Here is a 16,569-nt window from a genome sequence, read left to right on the forward strand (position 1 = left end):
TTGTAAGTCTTTCCTCCTTGACAGAAAACTTTATAGTTTCTTTTGATTGTAACAGCTGTCAAGGGAGGTCATGATTTCTGAAAAGAAAAGCTTAGTCCTTTTCTATGGAAGGCTCTGAATATTAAGATAAACTATAAATTGGATGCTGTATTCCATAGGAAGGCAGCGCACATAGCAGTACAAGGGGTGATGTGTTCAGAGACCTATGTGTGACTGAGAAGATGGGTTGATGCATTTTGAAACTTTTTTAACACCTCTTTGGATTCACTCCCAGACATAATGAGTTGCAATAATAGAGTCTGGAGGTCAAGAATATATGGCTTACTCTGGCAAACTTTATCCCTGATATTCCAAAGCTACTCCATGTTTAAACCAGTATAAATGAGAACAGAATGTGTCCCTATGTTCTTTTTCTTATTACATTAACAAGTCAGATGACTTGAGACCTCATAAAATAAGAACCCAAATTTTTATTCTAGCTCTTGGTATAACACATTTGTTAAATCTGGTTTTTGGAAAAAAACTTAAAATCTAATTATATTTAATTCAACACTTGCAGCTGTAAATGCCATTGAGTTAAAGTTGGTGAAGAGATTTTGGATTTAAAAAAAAAAAAAAAAAAAAGCAAAACGTGTTTTTGTTACAGTTGCTAATATGCAAGAGGAAATAATAACATAAAAAAAGGAATAAATTTTGCACATCAATATCTGTTATCTATTGGAAACCTTCAGGACTAACTTGTCTAATGTGGTTATCTCTACAGCAAATACCTATTTGTGCATAAAATTATCTATTTGGGTAAAAAGCTATGTCTTCAGTTTTCTTGTCCCCATTTATTTTTCCACTTTGAAATGTGACACCTGTGATATGGCTTGTTATTAATATTGCTTCAAAAATTTATGCTACATGTTTTTTTAAGAGGACTTATATTTCAACTGGAAACTGATAGGATTTGACTAATGAACAAAGAGAAAAAAATGTTAAACTAAACTAGAATAGGATATTTCAGTCAGAAGGGACCTACAAGGATCATCAGTCCAACTGCCTGACAAATTTGGGACTGGCTAAATGTTAAAGCATGTTATTAAGTTCATTGTCCAATTGTTTCTTAAATACTGATAGGCTTAGGGCATCAACCACATCTCTAGGAGACCTGTTGCAGTGTTTGAGCACCCTCTCAGTAAAGAAATGATTCCTGATGTCCAGTCTAAACCTCCCTTGATGCAGTTTTGAATCATTCCTGTGTGTTCTATCACTGGATACCAGGGCAAAAAGATCAGTGATCAACAGCTGGTTTTGATCAACAGCTGATTTTCCATTCCTCTTAGACAAATTTTATCGTGCCTTTAAATAGTGTGACTGGGAGAAACTTCTTCAGCAAGTCTGACTTCATTTAAAGTCATAACTAGATCCACAGATATCTTCATCTACATTTTTTACAAACCCAAACAGACATTGGTGTTATGATTAGTGAATTAGCACTCTCTTTTATATTTCTCAATAAGAAAGTTCACAGAAGTGATGGAAACTACAAACAAGTCAACTTTCTAAGTTCAACAGACCTATACAGATCACTATATATCAGAAATAATGTATTTTCTCAATGGTATTCTATATATCATTGTTTAGTGTACTATTTAAAATACCACTGTTAATGCTTAATGAATGAAATATTTCATCCAATTCAAGTACCCTGAAAGAATTCTTATTTAGACCCAGACTGAACTAACACAGTGGTTTGGGTTCCAACTACATAGTCCAGGGGCTAAAAGTAAGAATGAGGAATTGGGTTCTGCTTCACTGAAATGTCAAAATGCATTTATGGTTGAGTCACAGGTATCTTCAGGAAAACTTTCCCCATTTTTGGCCAAAAGTCCAGAAGGACAGTTTGCCACAAAATTTTTATTCAAATTTAAAAGGAACTGGAGCCAAACCTCAAGTAGTTCTTTAACACGGGTTCACGTCTTTAGTTTTGGATTGGATGGCAAATGTTTACATTACTTTGAAGGCATTTGGATTCAGAGTTTTATCTTTGCACATGATAGTAAATGTGATTACTTCTCTTAGTTTAAAATTACTACTACAATCACTCTATATAATATTAAAATTATAGTAGTAGAAAACACACTACATATTAGTCATTGTATGATTTAGTTGACTTCTATGTATGCGAAGGATTGTTTTAGGGGATGCAATGCTTAGGATTCAGTTCTGGCACTATAGTGGCATGGGATAGCATTAAAATACCAAGTTAGCATTCAGAAAAAGTACCAAGCAACCATGTTAGAACACTGTGTATTTCAGATTTAATACAGCAGATTTCCTCCAACATGGTTAGTGTTGAGTTTTACAAAGGGAATTTAAAGGGTATATGGCCTGCTAGTGACACATCCAATAACAAGGGACACTGCAAGACAATTTCTAAATCTTTGCTAATGATTCCTAAATTCATTTGATTATTTGTATTTGTACTGCTGCAGGAAGTAAGGAAAACAGAACTCCCATATGGGATTTACCTGTGGCTGTCACAATCATGAAGAGTTACCTACTAAATTGCTTCCAGAAAACTGGCAGAGGGAGCACTTTAGCTGTCTCAAGCTGGTAAAAACTCTGTTAGTGAACAATTTTCACATATAATATCTGCAGGCAACTCCAACACAGAAATTTACCAATGCTTCAAAATGGATTATAGCAGTAATATTGAGAGAGCTGACCCTATACTAGGCAAGTCACTGCACCAATCTTTGCTGCAGTCTACAAATCTGTAAAATGGGGAGAATAATAGTTCTGTTTTATAAGGTGCTTAGAAATCTAACTTCACAACCTTATAAGATGGGTTATTTACAACAGACATATCAAAATGTTATCAAACCCATCAATTTTAAATAACATCAATCACATAAAATGGATTTTCCTTGTTATAGTCCAATTACATCATCACAATTAAGCAGTTAGGATTTTCTATTTTTTTATTAATTCTTTTTTTTTTGTGTGTGTGTGTGTAGGTGTTACTATAAAGACAGCCTTTTTTTTATAAGATTAATGGAGCACTAAAGAAGTTCCAGCAGCAACAGCTGTAGCAATACCAGCACAGGCTGAAAGAACTGCGACTTACCCCAGTGCTTTTAAGTGAGGTATCAGTCAAACATAAGACCAGTTCCCTTTATGAAAACTGCAAGATTGAAATGTCTCTTGCCAGTCACCTTTTCAGAAACGCAGACAAATCAAAGACAAGCATTCTTGATCTGAAGCACATACAACCTCTGAGCCTGGAGAATACAGTGGAGTGCACTATATACCTCACAGTTTGCAAAAGGTTATGTTTAATAAATGCTGTACAGGGTGAATATCTAGCTTGAAATAATATAAACAAGTAAAGGAATAATTTTTTTAGCCTAATTTCCATGTCTTCTATGAGACAACATAGAAGACAATGTATGCATATACCTAGGTGTTCTCAAGGTGAGAGGCTAAAATTATAATGAAGGATAATTTGTTTTCAACTGCTTTCCCACTTAGGAGAAAAACATGTCTAAAATTCCAACCCCTGTGCCTCATTCCACTGAGATTTATACCATGTCTGTATCAGTAAGGCCCAAGCTTCAGATGCAAAGATCAGATGATGTGAGTTGAATTATGTTAGTTTCATTACCTGAAAATTTCAAATTTCATACACATATATATAAAGTCTTCTTGACTTTGAATTTTTGTAGTGTGATTCCAATGTGAGCCTGGAAAACTGCTGAAATATTGTGTGACTTACTTGTTCTGGCTTTCTATAGATATCAATAACAACATCCCCTTATGGACAATGGGGTAAATATTAGCAAGAGTAAATCATGTGCTAAAGTGATACATGACAAACAAATTCAATTTTCTGCTTTTATGTTTTTGTTCTCATGGGTGTACACAACCCACCCCCTCTGCCATATATTAGTTTTCTATCTACAAACAGACCGAGCCTTGACTTTCTGTTATTATGTCAGAGATGTAGTTAACTATGGTATTAGCTTGTGAAACCCATGAGAGCAATGCTGCAGTTTCCTGATAATAAGAAAAAAGAATGAGAGGAAGATATACAGAAGTTTAATTTAGTTGACCAAATGTAAAAATCTACTGCTACCTGGGAGACCTGCAAGAATCTGTCTGACTTAGCTGCCAGCTCAGAAGAGCTATGTTAGGATTCAGTTATCTTAATGTATGTGACTAGAGTCATATAAAACAGGGCAGGGTAATATTATGAGACAGACATTTACATAGGCTACCAGATGTGACACAAGACTTAAGAGAAAACCATTAACTTTTTGGAGTGGCCACTAGAGACCAAGTTGAACACTTCACAATAACTAAAATGACATCAGCAGGCCATGGGGCAATTGAATTTTGCCCCGAGCTTAGAGGACAATTCATCTCTCCATAAATTAGTCACCTAGGGTAGGATTCAGTTCTTAAATATAGGTTTTCAATGTCATTTTAGGTGCCTTTCAGTATGGCACTCATTATCGAGCTGCTGCAGAAGTGGGTTTCCCTTAAATCTCATGACATTCTTGTCAACGTTCTGCATTTCTAGGAAACTGAGTCAGTATGACCACCTGAATGCTAGACAGGATGCTCTGATATCTAAAACGGCCACCAATCTCTATCAGTTGTTAAGAAATTAAGTAAATAAAGCTGACATCTTTTTTTCATTAAATAAGTCAAAGAATAAAGCACTAATTTATACCACTGTTAATGTTTCTTAAATACATACACAACTTCTTCTAGTTGATTCTGTAGCTGAGGATATGACCCAGTACACTCTATTTCTTTGTGCCATTAGTTCCTTGTATTAGAGACACTTTGAATCTCAGTTCTGCTAAAATAGATAGCGATTTTGCAAACAGAAGTTTTGAAAAGTGAGTAAGAACAAAGATTGTGAAATTCTTTTTTCTCTAGAACAGGTTAACTTTTCAACAAAAGCATAATATTTCATAGCTAAGCTGATAATTAACAAATGTTTTCTTTCTTTTTGTTCAGAAATTGCCTACTATAGGATATATTCTCATATTTACTCATTAGTCCAGATGTTACCTTCACATTCTAATTTTTTAATTACATTTTCTTTCGAGACACCTTCTTTCACATTGTACAATTTAAAGTATATTGGTGAATTTTGTAAATTACTTTCTTACTCCATGACCACAACATGTAATTCAGCATGCTGTGGCAATGAATACTTTTCAGTTGAATAGAAAACTTGAGATATACTTTAAAAATTTGATCATGTTATGGGCACGTGAGAGTTTACTAGGAATAATGCAGGATTTTTTTTTCAGCAAGACAATAGATGGCCCTGGAAGAACACATTTCAGAAGACTAACATTGTCATATTTATCTGATTTATTGGTGTGATTTGAGCTCAGAGGGCAACTGAGCACCACACAGCCCTTTACTCACCCCTTCCGACTCAGAAATAGGAAGGAAAAAATAAAGCAAAATGGCTCAGGAAACGAGATAAGGAGAGGGAGGAGTAGCTCACCCATTATGGTCACAGGCAAAAATCAGACTCCTTATGGGAAGAAAAAAACCCATCACTTTAATACAAACACTAACAAAGACAACACTTAACAGACAAGGTAGGGACAGTGAGAAGCACCACCATATCCAAAAACACCTTCCCCACCCCTCCCTTCTTCTTGGGCTCAGCTCTGCTCCCAATCTCTCTACCTCCTATCCCAGTAGCACAGGTGCAGGGGATAGGGGTTACAGTCATCTCACTGCTCCTTCCTTCTTGGGAGGTGGGGTGAACACCACACATTCCTCACCTACTCCACGTGGATCCCCTCTCACTGCAGATAGTCCTCCATGAGCCTTCTTCAGTGTGAGTCCTTCCCACAGGATGCAGATGTTGCCATGCTGCTCTGGCGTGGGTCACCCCTGCATGTTGCAACAACAACAAGTTGTTGTGAACCACAACAGCAGGGGCCACTTCTCCTCTCAGAGTCCTGGTTTTCTTTAAACGCAGTCACCTGTCCTGGTGCGGGCTCCTCCACAGGCTTCAGATTGGCCTCTACTCCACTGTGGACCTCCATGGGTGCCAGGGGATTGGCCCTGACATCTCACCACTGGATACAGGGGTCCCTGCTCCAACGCACCTCCCTCCTTCCTTCTCCTTCCTGATACTGACCTCGGTGTTCACATAGGTGTCTTCCTCTCAACTCCTCCTCACAAGTCTTCACCCCTTCTCAGGTTCCCCTCCTTAAACACATTATCACAGAGACACAACCACCATCCCTGATTGTCTCAGCCTTGGCCAGAGGCAGGTCTGGCTGGGATCCAGGGGATTTTTCAAGAAGCTTCTCACAGAGGCTCACTGTTGTAGCCCCCACCCCGTTACCAAAAAACCCCACCACGTAAACCCAGCACACTTATAATAATAAGTGACATTATTAGGTTTGTGTTTAGTCAGTTGAGATATATATCACATAGTAAATAATCCTACTATCTCATGTTATCTTATAAATATATTTTAAAACACACTGCTGTATCAACACTTTTGTAGTCAATATTCTTGGTATTTTTATGTTTTGTCAATCAGACTAATACCTGCATGCTGAAGGAGATCAAACATAAAATCGGTTGTGTAAAGAAAAAGGTTATATATAGGATCTTTCTCAACATGGTCTAGTGTCACATAGCAACAAGGGTGAGTGGGACTGATTAGTGAAAACCAATCTGTTGAGAAGAGAGTATTAGAAGATTAGTGACAGAAGAGTCATTCTCTTGGTTTGAAGGAAGATGGATGATGCAGAAAAAAACTTTAAATAAGCATTCAAAATGCTCATAGCTTTCACAAATCAAAGCTACAAATATTTTGAGTTTGTATATTGCTTTTTGACACCCTTAAGCCTTATCCTATGATGTGTGAAAGTGCTGTAGACTTTTTACTGTTAATATAAAAAGACAAACACAAATCAATACCTTCTTCTTTAGCAAGCAGTAATGTTGGACAAGTCCTGTCTGCCCCCTGTTATTGTATAATATTGCTTGTTGGCTGAAGATAAGATTGATTTACTTTCCCCTCAAATTCTGCTTATACGTTTCCTGCTACAGTACATTCATTTTTGAAAGAAGAGTAAATGAATCGCTGGTTTAGAGACGACATACATGCAGTGTAATATAAAAGCTGTTAATGTCCTTCTGGGAGAACAGGCAGATTATTTCCATGAGGCTGTCATCCTTCTTTGTCCTGTCTTAGTAACCAAAGCCTTTTCTTCTGTTCCAAAAACATGCAGTCACAAAAAATATGCATAGAACATACCTCAATATTATTCTTATGGAAAGAAAACCAGGCAGTGAGCGTAAGAATTGAACTCCTCCATGGAGCAGCACACAAACTACAGTTGTCTGCCAGAACAAAGGTTTCTTTAACCGAACATGCAAGCAATTTGGGCATAATTACCCAGAAGATCACCCTATCAGTCATCAGCTTAAGTATTTATGTCCTTGTCTTTCTGTCTAGATCTTTCTGTCCATGGGTGAGAGCAAATCATCATGTCTTTTCTGGAACCCTTTTTACTGCAATAGATGTAAATCAAAAGATTTTGTATTTCTTAATTTATAAAACATTTTGCATTTCTAGATGCACTTACTGATACTTTTAATCATTTAATTGCAAGTCTTGATTTACAATTTTACCAAACATGATTAATCTTAAATTGTGGAAATTTAATCACCATGTTCTAGCATCACACACACACACACACACAATCAACCTTATTATGTCTTATGTCACACAATAACTGAAAAAGCAACACTTAAAGCAGTATCTCATAGTACATATGTGATATTTTTCCTATGAGTGCTTTATAAGGAGACTTTCAAGGCCTAGATACAAAATTTATGTTAACTAAACCACAGACTGGTCCTATATCCTGATCTCTCATACTGCATAACAGTTGGTTTGCTCCCTAGCTCTAACTGTTGTTCTTAAAACAAATCCACCATAGATGGGAGCTTCACTCATGCTAAATATTTGTGTAATCTAGTTATAAAACCAAGAATAATATTTTTTTTACAACTTCTGGAGGTAATCTTTTTCATAACTTCATTATTTTTACTATTAGAGAGGTTTTCCTAACATCAAGACTGAATCTTCTTGCTGCAATTTAATCCCATTACTTTTTATCCTGTATTGCAACCTGCTCTTGATAAACATTGCTTTCTTTCATAGGAAATTGTGCCAAGACTATCTTTCAAAGCTGACTTTGCCGTGGTTAATGTGAATCTAATGAGTCTAAAAATTTGTGAGGAATATTGGTTTTTAAGTATAACAAAGACTGATAAATATAAAGCACAAATAGAAATACATAGCTGCTATTTATCATGTGTCTCAGGAAAAACTATATAAAACCTTTGTGCCTCCCTGCAAACTCATTTAATTGCAGAAGATATTGTCTTTCTTCTTAATTTCTTTCCTCTGAAAGTATACAAGTGCAGCAGTCATCATCAGTGAGTTGTCAGCAGGGCTGGTTGAAAATATTCCATCAAAGCTATAACAGAAAATCAATATTTGACAAAAAGTTTTGTTTGTTCTTCTACCACTTCTTTTGTTCTGTGAGTGCTCCATTTTCTTAGCACTTTTTCCTTTTAATTTCAAATATATCTTTTTTTCTAAAGAAAACCCTCTTAAAAAATTATATCATAAATTTAAATCTTTATTTTTATTCATAAATAATAACAAATCCGCAAACAATAATAGTTATTATCTCTTTATTTTTGATCATAAAAGAGAGCAAGGAGCAAGATGCAAAAAATTATTATTCCCAAACTAAATATACTTACATACATATGTCTGTATATATTGATGTTTGAAGATTAATTTTTTTAAGGCATAGCAAAAATTTTGATAGTTCTCATTTGATTTTAAAAAATCAATTTAATATAGTCTATTTCTGGAGATAAATTAGCTATATGCTTAAGTGACCCATAGTAAAGAGATTAGTCTCAGAATAATGAATACTATGAAACATTTCTAGGAAAAAAATGCCTTTAGTTCTCCCACATCTTATACAGTAACACACTGAAGGGAAAAAAATAAAAGGTGTGCATCTTCTATTCCTCTTTTTTTTTTTTTTTTTTTTTTCTCTCAGTAAATTGTAGAAGGACACTGAACTAGTTGGATCCTTTTGGTGAAGCTGTTATCCCTTTTCCTCTTTACAGAAATGGGCATGTCAAAAGATTGCAAAAGGTGTAAAGTTATTTTATACCAGGATACAAAATGATATACTGAGTATTCTTAAACAAAACAAACCATCAGGGGAAGAGACGGGAGAGTGCCAAACAAACTACTTCTCCTAACTTTTGGCTACTGCTTTTTAGAGCAGATCGTTGCTTCATATCTAGATCCCAATCTAGCAAGCGGCTTCCTCTGGTTTTTGGTCAGTGTCTTCCTGGGCTGCAGCAAACCACACAGAATATTTCTAACTCTGCAGGATAGACTCTTCCTCTCTACACATTCAGGTTTTAGATCAGGTTTGATCTTCAAATCTTATACTCCTCCTTTATCACTACTTCTGTATACTCCTTTTCAAGCTTGTCCCTTCCTGAAGTCAGCAGGCTTTTCTCAGGAAGGTGTCATTCCCCTTTCTCCAGAGCAAAGATCTGCTACTGGAGAAACCTGCTCTTATTTCCATCAGAGTTGTTCCTTCTCTGGTGAGTGGAGAATAAGTCACTTTGATGAAAAGAAACGTCATATCTTGGGTTTCTTACATGTTCATTTGATCTGACATCATTTTGTTAAACCTTGCTATCTTTTTTGTTATATTCTCTGGCCCTGTGCTTTGTTGTTCAGTATATGTCAGCATAAGCCACCATTGCCTCAGGAAAGACCAAACAATCCTACTCTTACTCTGCTTCTATGTATATTACTGTCATCTCATTTGAGCTGGTGCACATATCTATATGGTTAGCCAGTGAACTGCCAGGGGGAAATAAAGTGTGTTAAAATCTTTCTTATTGGAATGGGGTGATAGAAAATAAAGAGAGAGAGAATTTCAATTCAGATCAGTTATACAAAGTGGGAATAGCACACCTTTTTACAACTGCAGTCTTGATTTATGTTGCTTTAAATTGAGCATCAGACTGTGACATGCATAATTTAGGAGTTTGCAGGAAAATAAGGAAGAATAATTTCCTTTTTTAAAAACCTGGAAATAGGCTTAGATGAGAACTTCAGGGGCGTATAACAATATAGATATTCACTTATGAATGTTTCTGGTTTGAACATTGGTTACATTAACATCAGTGGCCAGTGGAAAACCCTTTTAACTTTAAAACCAGGTGACTTTCTTTACAGAAAAGTCTCCATCATTGTTCACTTTCTATTGTAATTCCAGGTTCAGAATCAATGCTCAAACCAGTGTTCTCTGGTGTAGAGTATGGGAATTAGTACTCCAAACTAGTACAAAAATGTTTGTTTCTTGATTAGAAATGAGTCTACAGAAAATGCCAATGATGTCCTCATCTTATTCCTCAAATAGAAGTTGGAATGTCATTGTTTTGAAAGGAGATAATTAATTCTTTTAGAGAGTTCACAACCATGAGGATGATTTAGATTCTTCATGGAGAATGTTGTTTTTTTTTTTTTTCCTGTTGTTACCTGGTTTCTCCCTCCGAACTGATGTTTTTATTTCTTTACATCTATCTTAGCCAAAAGGTACTATACAGAACATTCTTGCTTGAGGACTAGTGATCTCATATTGTTGTGCTTTTTGAATGTTTATCTTTAAAGTCTGAAACAGATGTCCCTTATTTTTCTTGACCACAGTATCTTCTACCATAGGCCTAAATATAGAGAGATATAAAGAGAAATTAAAAAGCTTAATCTATCGAATGTTCTGTTTACGGCACTAACGGTAGCTAAACACCTCTTGATGTCACCTACACACAGTTAAAATTACTTTAGGTCAAAACTCAAATGTTAAAAATGAAGTTAGAAAATCTTACAGTTATTTATGTCAGAAAAGAGCTTCACAGATAATCTGGTGCAACTCCATGGTCAAAGGGGGACAGTTTAAAGCAGGCTACTGAGGGCTCTGTTGGGTCAACATCTGAATATCCTCAGGGGTGGAGATTCCACAGCCTCCTTAGGCAACCTGCTGTCATATTTGACACCTTTCACTGTTAAAAATATTAGTCTTAATATCTATTTTGAATTCTTTCTACTCCTGTCTCTTGCCTCTTGGCCTTTCACTGTGCACTTCCAATAGGGTCTTGCTCTGGGTTTTTATACCATCATGACAGGTAACTGAAGACATCTCAGTATGTGTTTGGTCTTCTTTGACAATTCACTTTAAACTTGCTCTCTTGTAGGTTCTTTTCTGCAAGCTATATTCTAGCTGATTGGGACTGAACTACCACTATTGCTAGCAATACTAGGAAGGTAGATGTTGCCAGTCTAGGATTCAGTCACAGGGGAGACAGGCCTCATTTACATGGTCATTTGTTTCACACAGGACATCTAAAAATGTTCAAATGATAAATGTCTTTTGATTATGAATCAGTGTTCTGTTTTAAGCAGTTTTACAGGATCTCTGCTTCATTTATGCGTTCCACAGGCAAAAACACTAAATTTATGTGTTGTGTAGTAAACAAGACAGAAAATAGCAGGAAAATGTGGTCTTATTCTTACTGCATTTTACTACTGTCTTTCTGAACTGGACTCTTTCTTGCCCTTGACCACACTGTCCTTATCTAATGCTTGATAATCACTTCAACAAAACCGCTCACGAGTGATTGTTAGCAATGTGCTCCTCATTTTTCAATTTGATAATCTAAATTCTAGTTGGTAGAAGTGTTGAATGTTACCAGAAACACAAACCTCCTTAAATCTGTGCTTATCTTTGCAACTGTTCAGTATTGTTTTCTTTTTCATCTTTTCTCTCTATTGCTCTCTATACACATACCCATATACCCGTGATATGCAACTGAATTTAATCCAAGTGTCTAAGAACTATGTGACCAATATTCATATAATTAAAACATTTAAATGAGTCACCATCATGAAGATGAATTCTGCTTTCCTTTTTGTTCAGTAAGAATAGCACATCTATCACACAGTAAAATTTATCATGACTTTAAAAATTTTCATTTTTTACAAATGTATTTATTATGGAATTCAGTAAATAAATACACTGATGTGAATTAGTAACTCTATTTGGTTCTATAATTAATATTTTAAAATTAAAAAAAAAAAAAATTAAAACCTTACAAGTCAAAAGGATGAGGAAAACTGGCTATCAATGTACGGTTGATGATTCAATAACCTTGGAACAGCGAGTCATTTTCCATGCATTTTTAAAGGTTATTATGATAAAATTTCAGTGTGAACAAAACAGAAATGCCTCTGAGTTAAAAAAGATTTAGAACAGGGGAGAGAAGATTTCTTTGAAGAAAAAAAAAGTAAAAAGAAAAGCCACACAAAGCCATAAATAACTACAAATTAGATACTTAGATATTGTTTCTTTGGTGTTTACTGCAATGAATTTAGAGTGAATAATGAGTCTATTTATGTCATGATGACCAGGCTTCTTGTTTCATAGAGAAGTCTGTTTGCTGAAGGAAATTTTCAGATAGTAAGCCTTATTTAGATTTTTTTTTTTTTAAATATCATGATTTTAAAATTTTTTCTTTCATGTTACCAACAAGCACAAAATATGAATATTTTCCATAAGGTAATTACACCCTTAAAAAACCCACAAACCTAAATCACAAAAAAAAAAAAAAAAAAAAAAAAAAAAAAAAAAAAAAAAAAATCTACCTGCTTCTTACAAAAGAAGCAAAGTAGTACTTATAGCTATTGTTTTTCAGAAAACTCCCAGTTGTCCGCATTTAACAAAAGTTAGATTTATGTCTGGTGGTATCTTTGTGAGAAACACAGCATCAGCCAAATAGCACAAAGCAGCTTCCATATAATGCCAAGGGAAGAATAAAATCTTTATAGTTTGGGAAGCTGTAAGAGTCTTACTTTAATATGTAGGCAGTGTGTTTTGAAAAGCCACAGAGCACTATGGAAGTGCACACTTTATTCTTGAAATAGCTGTGCTAGCCAGAGAATTTCTCAAACAGTTGAAGGAACAGTCTTCATAAAGAGGAGTGTATTTAGTGGGCCCTCTCATGATAGCCAAAGAGCAGGTGACAATAAATGACATAGTCAAATGTGTTATGGAAAGTTTCATCTTAGTGATGATGCAGATGTGGTGTATTTGTTAACTTTCTGAGGTTGAATGAAGACATCCTTGTGAATGATCAGCATACTATATGTTTGTTCATGCATGTGCAACACGAAACAGAGCAGAAGTGACATGTTCCATTAACAAACCTGACCTTGAATCAGTGTTTGTACTGTGATTTTGTTTTAGAGAGTAAAACATATTCTGGTTGTGATCTGACTGGATTCTAGTATTTTATCAAATTAGAATTCCCAGTATAACTTCGGGCACTTTTGTAGGAAGGGATTACAGGATTTAAAGGTAATGCCATAGAGATCAAGAGTCTCCAGTCTGAGCCACATGCTCAACCTCTTGAGTTCCAGAGGTCTTTACATTAAGCTTATGGATACTTTATGGGCTTAAAAATGATGGATAGTGAAAAAAATTCCTAATATTGTCTTTATTTTTGAAAAATGGCAAAGAACTGAGGATTTGGCTCCCTTTTCCTCATAAAAAGTGTTTGTTTTGTTTTCTGTTTGGCTTTGTATTTAATCCAAGTATCAGAGAAAGTCAGAGCAGTCAGGATTTAATACCTCTTTTACAACTTAAGGAAAAGGAGAAAAAAAAAACATGAAAGCAAAGAGTCTCATTGACAGGCTAGCTTTTTCTTTCCCAACTGACACTGGATCATTTTCTTAGTCTCTACTCAGAGTAATGGAAACTGTGACATATTACACTCAGCAGCTACTCAAAGTCAGAAATAGCTCCTATTGAGCATAGGTCCTTATATTTGGCAAAGAAAAACCCCAACTATCCTGCATTTTTCAAGTAATCTCTAAAATTTCCAAGCCATTTTTAAGTCTTTGTAGAAAGAAGAGCTAATTAGTGCCTAACCTTTTTTTTAAACTATTTATTCTCAATCTGATATAGTCTTTCTTTTTTTTTTTTTTTTTTTTTTTTTTTTTTTTTTTTTCTTATATTTATTGATCTAAAATTAAACAAATTCTCTAGCAGTGCAGCTGTGGCAACACCTATTCCTTTAAGCCCAAATAATGAACTCAGATGTTCATATGAAACTCATTGAATGAGTACAATCTCCTCTGACAGTCACAGCCACAGGTGGTTGGCCTTAGTTATCAACTCCTTCACTACCACAAATCACAAAAAAACACATTTTGGATCCACTGTATTCTGTGTGTCATTCTATGAACTGACATAATAGAATGATGCCAGGAATAAACTTTGGGTTTTTTCAGTTCAGTTTCTACTACTGTTGTTATGTAAATACATTCTGCTGTTTCTTCAAGACATCGTTTCTCTTTTGGTTTCCCATCTTTTGCTTTGTATACAATCTTAGTTGAACACATTCAAATAGAGATTTATTTCCTTCAGTCCTTTGCCTTCCTGATGTGAGGGGTAATTCTGGTTAAGCATTCTGGGTAAGCACTCTGGAGTAGGATGTTTCCTTCTCTGTAATCACAGAATCTAGGCAACCGGGTCCTGATATTCCCTGCATCTTGTGCTGTAGTACACATCATACATTTTGTGGTTCCTATCCCTCCAGAACATAAGCATGGTTTTTCATTGCAAACTGTCATATATTTCAGAGGCATACAAACAGCTCTCATGTGGGTTTAGCTCAACACTGAAATCTAAGTGAAAAGTAGAGGTTAATTTTCCCAATTTCTTGCACACAGCCTGTTCTATAACTTCCATTAAATTGTTCAGAACTACAGCGGATATCCCCACTGTGAAGGAACATACTTTCATCAGTATAAAGGAATACACCCTGAGTTAACATAGATGAGGTAAGATATAAAAGTTGATTCAAAAAATTGTGGGGTTTCCCTCATTAAAGGCACCTGGAGCTAATTTCCTACCTGTCAATTCTATACATTGGCATCGAGAGCCAAATACATCAGTGGAAAAAAGGACAAATCAATGTTAAAGCTAAATCTGAACATTTTATGTTCTCTTTTCTCTCCTTTTCTATGACATAAGACAGTAATTTTGTTTCATTGGCAGATCTATTCTGGTAATTCCGCACTGCAAAATTATCTGGAAGGTACAGTTTCCCTCCACCTGTCTCTTTCTTTGGCCTTATGCATTTTAAGTTGTTGAGTTTCTATCTGATCTCTTATATATACTATGCTAATAATATTGGCTGAGGCTGATCTCATTTAAAATTGCATATATCTCATATTAAATTTGAAACCCTTTCCTTCTTGAGATGCAATATGTTGGTTTCCTTTTCTTTTTTTCCCTTTTAAGAGAAATTATATATATATATATATATATATAAGGGATATATTATATCCCTTTTAATCTAATTTTATAGGTCACTTTATTATATTCTACATTACTCTCACCTAGACTTCTTCAAGTTGTTCTTCAAATTCTGTTGACTTTCTTAGTGCTCCTCTGAACTGTCTGGACAGCCTTAAAGACAAAACCATTATTATGCCAAAGTTCTTTAGGAAGTTATCATGTTTCAACTTTTCAATTAAATTTATTCTTGGGAAATGTTTACTATTTTATTTTCTGCTAGAATGTTTTTTAATCCATTAGCACATTTTATAACATTTGTGGTTGCAAGAATAATTTGATATATTCTCATATATTTAATGTATCAGAATTATTTTCACTATAAAATTTGTATCTGTAGTTTCTACTCACAAGTTTAAGCAAATTCAGAATTTGGGGTAGAAAGTCTGTATACATCAATAAAGTAACTAATTTTAAACAGGTTTTGAAGACATATCTTTTATATCTTAGAATCAAAAATTTCAATATAATAATGAAAAATAAGAGATCTTATCCATAATCAAATATAGTCTGATTTTGGAATTTCAGACTTCAGAGACAAGAAAAATGTAGTTTTCTGTTAAGCAGGAGTACTTCAGTTTGAAAGAAAAATCTAGGTCCAAGGGATTTTTGGTTTGATTCAATTTTTGAATATAAAATCTCCATTTTTAATTATATTTAACTAAAGTAATATCTTCTACAATATTAAGTTAGTGTTGGGTACATTCATATGAAAACTGGGAATTAAATTTGTTCAGAAAAATGTGAGGTTTAATTATTATTAAAATGGATAATTGATGAAAAAATTTGTTTAGACCTTTTATATTATGTAGTGGGGTAAAATCTCAGTGCTGATATAGTCTGATCACCAGTGTTAGAACTAGCTAACTAAACAGCAGATTAGATCAACATAATGTCTTTGTTTGAAAACATAATTTAAGCTAGTAAGGACATTTGACAAATTTATGGGACTTACAAAAAAATGCCTCAGTTGGTGTCCTGGGTTTGAGTGAGTGGTGGGCTTTTTTGGTAGCAGGGGAGGGGGCTATAGGAGCAGCCCCCTGTGAGAAGCTTC

The sequence above is a fragment of the Tyto alba genome, unplaced genomic scaffold, assembly GCF_018691265.1.
Source record: "Tyto alba isolate M040663 unplaced genomic scaffold, T.alba_DEE_v4.0 Super-Scaffold_45, whole genome shotgun sequence".
Lineage (NCBI taxonomy): Eukaryota > Metazoa > Chordata > Aves > Strigiformes > Tytonidae > Tyto > Tyto alba.